The following is a 6,260-nucleotide window of genomic DNA, read 5'->3' as shown; positions in this document are numbered from 1 at the left end:
CTATCTCCACATCCTCTCCAACATTTGTGGTTTCCTGCTTTGTTAATTTTCCCCATTCTCACTGGGGTGAGGTGGTATCTCATTGTGGTTTTGATTTGTATTTCCCTGATGGCCAGTGATGCGAAGCATTTCCTCATGTGCTTGTTGGCCATGTCTATGTCTTCTGTGAGATTTCTGTTCATGTCTTTTGCCCATTTCATGACTGGATTGTTTGTTTCTTTGCTGTTGAGTTTAATAAGTTCTTTATAGATCTTGGAAACTAGCCCTTTATCTGATACGTCATTTGCAAATATCTTCTCCCATTCTGTAGGTTGTCTTTGAGTTTTGTTGACGGTATCTTTTGCTGTGCAAAAGCTTCTTATCTTGATGAAGTCCCAATACTTCATTTTTGCTTTTGTTTCTCTTGCCTTCGTGGATGAATCTTGCAAGAAGTTACTGTGGCCAAGTTCAAAAAGGGTGTTGCCTGTATTCTTCTCTAGGATTTTGATGGAATCTTGTCTCACATTAAGATCTTTCATCCATTTTGAGTTTATCTTTGTGTATGGTGCAAGAGAGTGGTCTAGTTTCATTCTTCTGCATGTGGATGGCCAATTTTCCCAGTACCATTTATTGAAGAGACTGTCTTTTTTCCAGTGGATAGTCTTTCCTGCTTTGTCAAATATTAGTTGACCATAAAGTTGAGGGTCCACTTCTAGATTCCGTATTCTGTTCCATTGATCTATGTGTCTGTTTTTCTGCCAGTACCCCACTGTCTTGATGACCACAGCTTTGTAGTACAACCTGAAATCTAGCATTGTGATGCCCCCAGCTATGGTTTTCTTTTTTAAAATTCCCTTGGCTATTCAGGGTCTTTTCTGATTCCACACAAATCTTAAAATAATTTGTTCCAACTCTCTGAAGAAAGTCCATGGTATTTTGATAGGGATTGCATTAAACGTGTAAATTGCCCTGGGTAACATTGACATTTTCACAATATTAATTCTTCCAATCCATGAGCATGGAATATTTTTCCATCTCTTTGTGTCTTCCTCAATTTCTTTCAGAAGTGTTCTGTAGTTTTTAGGGTATAGATCCTTTACCTCTTTGGTTAGGTTTATTCCTAGGTATCTTATGCTTTTGGGTGCAATTGTAAATGGGATTGACTCCTTAATTTCTCTTTCTTCAGTCTCATTGTTAGTGTAGAGAAATGCCACTGATTTCTGGGCATTGATTTTGTATCCTGCCACACTGCCAAATTGCTGTATGAGTTCTAGCAATCGAATCTAGCAATTCGTCTTTTGGGTTTTCTATGTAGAGTATCATGTCATCAGCGAAGAGGGAGAGTTTGACTTCTTCTTTGCCAATTTGAATGCCTTTTATTTCTTTTTGTTGTCTGATAGCTGAGGCTAGGACTTTTAGTCCTATGTTGAATAGCAGTGGTGAGAGTGGACATCCCTGTCGTGGTCCTGATCTTAGGGGAAAGGCTCCCAGTGCTTCCCCATTGAGAATGATATTTGCTGTGGGCTTTTCGTAGATGGCTTTTAAGACCCTCACTACATTTTTAAAACTCCAAGTTTCTAATTACAAAAGTACCAAAATTCATCACATCTGCTAGACACATTCCTATCAAAACTGTGATCCATAGTCAATTTCAATTCCAATGGTGGCATTAATGACTTATCAAATATACAACAATTTCCCATTTGTCATAGTCAAAATATTCCAAAGCTGTCAAATTGCTTCCCAGCTAGCAATACAAGTTCCAAAATTTCTGTAATATCTAAGCAAGATAACTTCAAAGTTTCCTTAGTAAATATCTGACTTAGAAAATATCTGACTAATAATATTTTAGACAATAATGACTCCGGTTATATTTTGTATTCAAATTAATGATATAGATTTCTTTTTTTAAGAATTTATTTATTTATTCATGAGAAACATGGAGAGAGAGAGAGGCAGAGACACAAGCAGAGGGAGAAGCAGGCTCCATGCAGGGAGCCGGATGTGGGACTCAATCCCAGGACCCCAGGATCATGCCCTGAGCCGAAGGCAGTCGCCCACCCACTGAGCCACCCAGGCCTCCCAATCACGTAGATTTAAATGTTATCTCCTATTATACCCCGATTGCACCCTATGCTTAAGCAAAACAAACAAACAAAAAACCAAACAAAAAAACCAAAACTATCCAACAGTTCCTAAAACCTTCTCGCTTTTGTTCTTGCTCATTTACTGAGCCTCCAGTTCCTCTTCTTAACTCTGGATGTCCCAAGTTCTACTGTTTCCTTTGCAGAGCCCTTGATAGGAGGCTGCTCATTTTCCTTTACTCACTCTTTCCTATAAGTCAAGACCAGGTTAGCATCTTCTCATGTGTTCTTTACTGGATCCCCAAAGTATTATTTCACTACCTTCCCTCAACAACCCTTCTTTCTTTAAAGTTCATACTACTCAATTTTATCTCACTCTTTGAATGTTAAATGTCAACTTCCAGGTCTCTCCCTTACGTTTACCAAGGACTTTAATACTACTTTCTTTTCACCTTTTCATCCTGAAAGCCTTCATCATGCCCCTTCATGATCTAACAACCAAATTTCACTACTCCTTGATATATTCTATTCTAATTTCTTCATCTCAACTGTTTCAATCATCTGTTTCTGCAGTGTACCCTGGAAGGGTTCTACCTCTAAAACCAAATGCCACGTCTACTCTCAGAACTACTTGTTTTCCTACCTCTCCAACATCTTACACTCCTTGAATTTATACTTTGACTTTTTCAGTGCCTTTAATTCATCAGCCCTCCTACCTATTCTCCGAGGCCACCATATCCCTTTAAACTTTACCCCCTTCTCTACCTAAGAGAGATTCTAGGGATAGTGAGGCTTCAAAGACAGTAACCAGCACTCTCCATTCTCCTACCCCCTTGATTTTTCCACCATACCTATTCTGCCATTCCCCACTCACAAACCAACCCAACAATTTATATTTTCCATTCCTGTTTACAGATAACAAAGTACTATTGAGTAAAATCCTATACTCCTGACCACCAGTTTCCCCACCACTGACCACCTCCACTGCTATCAGAATTATCTTTTAAAATATAAATTAGGCAAGACTTCAGGAATGGCGGAGTAAGGGGCTCAGCGAATCTCCCCCCCCCCCAAAACAACAATATAACTGTAGAAAATTGTCAAAAATAACCATTTCAGGACTCTGGAAATAGACAAAAATTAAACAATAAGTTGACAAGTGTTCAAGAAAACCCACTGAATCTTGGGTAAGAACAGTGGGAATCTATGGTGTTTCAGCCTCAGGCTGTTCACACACACCCCCACCCCGCTAGCTCCACTGGAGCTTATTTTACAAGGGCAGGGCAAGACAAGCCATAAAAACTAACAACTTGGCTGCTAGAGGGGAATTACTTGTTCAGGAATGAGCACAAAAAAGTCATATGCCCAGGGGTATTGAAAACAAAAGCAAACTCCTTAGATCAAGGAAAAACACATCACAGTTACCTGAGGTCACAGTATTGGTGGGACAAGAAGCAACTGAACGGCAAGCCTGCCAAAAGTTTAGTAGAAAGTTCAGAAAACAAGACAGCTCTACTGGGACTTGATAAGCTCTCTCATATCCCTGGTGATCTAGAAGGCTATGCATATATGCAAGGCTGAACTCAAGCTCAGGGTACTGGAGAGGGCCCTAGTTATCTACACTTCCCTGGCTGAATGTGAAGCTTGGCACGGGCAAAGGGAACACATGAGAAAGCCTAGTAGAAAGTAAAAATCAGGTAAGATCCATAAACTCCCCGAACTTTCAACTTGCTGCCTAACCCACACACTATTTAATCAACAAATGGTGGAAGATGGAATGCCCAGGTCGCTCAGTGGTTGAGCGTCTGCCTTTGGCTCAGAGCATGATCCTGGGGTCCTGGGATTGAGTCCCACATTGAGCTCCCTGTAAGGAGCCTGCTTCTTCCTCTGCCTATGTCTCTGCCTCTCTCTGTGCGTCTCTCATAAATAAGTAAAACCTTAAAAAAAAAAAAAAAACGGCAGAAGACAATAACAGCCCAAGGTGCTTAAAGACAACATCTAAAAAAAAAGCATTGGCTGACCACTAAACTATCCTGACCCCAGGTAGGACACCTAGGAATCCAGGCTTACAAATAAAAAACATTTTTTAAAAAACTGAAGAGAAATATCAATGGGCTACACACTATGTACATTCTGTGAAGATAGACTCTTCAGAATTAGTCCAGGCAGGTCATTAAACAAAAAAAGAAACAAAACCATAACAGCCTCTGGGGGCTGGGTATCAGAACCTGAGCTTCACCTTTTAAGGACCTGTTGACTGTTTTCCAAACTGGTTGCACCCACTAGGATGGTTATGATTTTTTTTAAAAAAAGGACAATAAACAAGTGCTGGCAAGGATGGGGAGAAAACTAGAACTCTCCTACACTGCTGGTGGAGCTGTAAAATGGTGTGGCTGCTTTGGAAAACAGTGTAACAGTTCCTCAAAAGGTTAACAATATAGTAACCATATATGACCCAAAAAGTGTAAACAACACAAAATGTCCATCAACTGATAAATGAGATAAGGTACTGTGAAACTGAATAAAGAAAACCCCATTTAAAATACAGTCAAGGAAAAAAATAAAATAAAATAAAATAAAATAAAATAAAATAAAATAAAATAAAATAAAATAAAATACAGTCAAGGGACGCCTGGGTGGCTCAGTGGTTGAGCGTCTGCCTTTGGCTCAGGGTGTGATCCCGGGTCCCGGGGAGTCGGGTCCCGCATCGGGCTCCCTGCGGGGAGCCTGTTTCTCCCTCTGCCTATGCCTCTGCCGCTCTGTGTCTCTCATGGATAAATAAATAAAATATTAAAATAAATAAATAATAAAATGCAGTCAAATGTGTTTGCTTCTGCACCATATATACTAAAAATTGGAAGGATACAGAGAAGATTAGCAAGGCCTCTGAGCAAGGATAACACGCAAATTCGTGAAGCGTTCCATATTTTATTTTAAAAAGTGAAATAAGGGATGTCTGGGTGGCTTAGTGGATGAGCGTCTGCCTTTGGCTCAGGGTTTGATCCCGGAGTCCTGGGATTGGAGGACTGGCTTCCAGCATGGAGCCTGCTTCCTCCTCTGCCTGTGTCTCTGCCTCTCTCTGTGTGTCTCTCATGAATAAATAAAATAAAATCTTTAAAAAAAAGAAATTAAATAAAGTGCTATCGGGATGCCAGAAGGGGGCGGGCGATCTCACACCACACCACTCCTTGAAACCCTTTGCAGACCCAAGGGTAAGAAACTTACTTTACTATCCCAGCAGGATGAAGGAAGATTTCCTCCTTGCCCAGCAACAGCCCAGACAATGAGAGACCATTACAACTCAGCCAATGAAAATCCACTACACTTCAAACTCCCAGTTTACACTAATGGAGTTTTTGTTTATAATAGCCCCTCCCAACACCCACCCCCCCTTTTCTCTATGAAAGAGCAGTCCTTTCCTTTTTTTCTCTGGACTTGTCTATGGCTTTTGCTATAGCTGTCTTGTCCTGAATTGCCATTCCTCTGCTACTCCCAACTAAACCCTTTTTGCTGGTACATTAACTAGCTATTTTACTTTTAAGGTTGACAGTGCATTTATACAATGGAATACTATTCAGATACAAAAAGGAATGAAAAAAGTACTGCTAGATGCTATGACATGAATGAACCTTGAAAACACTACACTAATGAAAGTAGCCAGGCCAAAAGGCCACACACTGGATCATTCCATTTATATGAACTATCCAGAGTATGCAAATCTATAGAAACAGGAAGCAGATTAGGGGTGGCGGGGGGCTAGGTGGAAGGAGAAGTGGAAAGTGATTGATAACCAGTACAGAGTTCCTTTCTGATGTGAAACAAATGTTCTGAAATTAGATAATGGTCACAGTTGCATAACCTTGTGAATATACTAAAAAATACTAAGTCATATACTTTTAAGTGGTGAATTTTATGGTATGTGATTTACAGCTCAATAATAATAAAAAAAAAAACTAATGCTAAGTGAAAGCATCCAGATGCAAAAGGCTATATAGTGTATGATTCCACTCATATGAAATCTCTTTAAAATGCAAGCCAATAGAGACATAAAGCAGATTAGCGGTTGCTTGGAGCTAGGGGTGGGAGAGGGGAATGACTGAAAAGGGTACAAGAGATCTCGTAGCCTGATGAAAATATTCTAAAATTGGATTGTGGGCATGGTTGCACAATTATATAAATTTATTAAAACTCATTGAA

General features: G+C 39.9%; 1 non-coding gene across 1 annotated transcript; it reads left to right on the top strand.

The window, feature by feature from the left end:
* Positions 1–4,886: 4,886 nt before the first annotated feature.
* LOC140628865 (U6 spliceosomal RNA) lies at positions 4,887–4,994 on the top strand. Its single transcript, XR_012026798.1, has one exon. It is a non-coding gene; the product is annotated as a U6 spliceosomal RNA (small nuclear RNA).
* Positions 4,995–6,260: the final 1,266 nt, after the last annotated feature.

The sequence above is a fragment of the Canis lupus genome, chromosome X, assembly GCF_048164855.1.
Source record: "Canis lupus baileyi chromosome X, mCanLup2.hap1, whole genome shotgun sequence".
Taxonomy (NCBI): Eukaryota; Metazoa; Chordata; class Mammalia; order Carnivora; family Canidae; genus Canis; species Canis lupus.
This window is presented reverse-complemented; position numbering and strand designations above follow the sequence as displayed.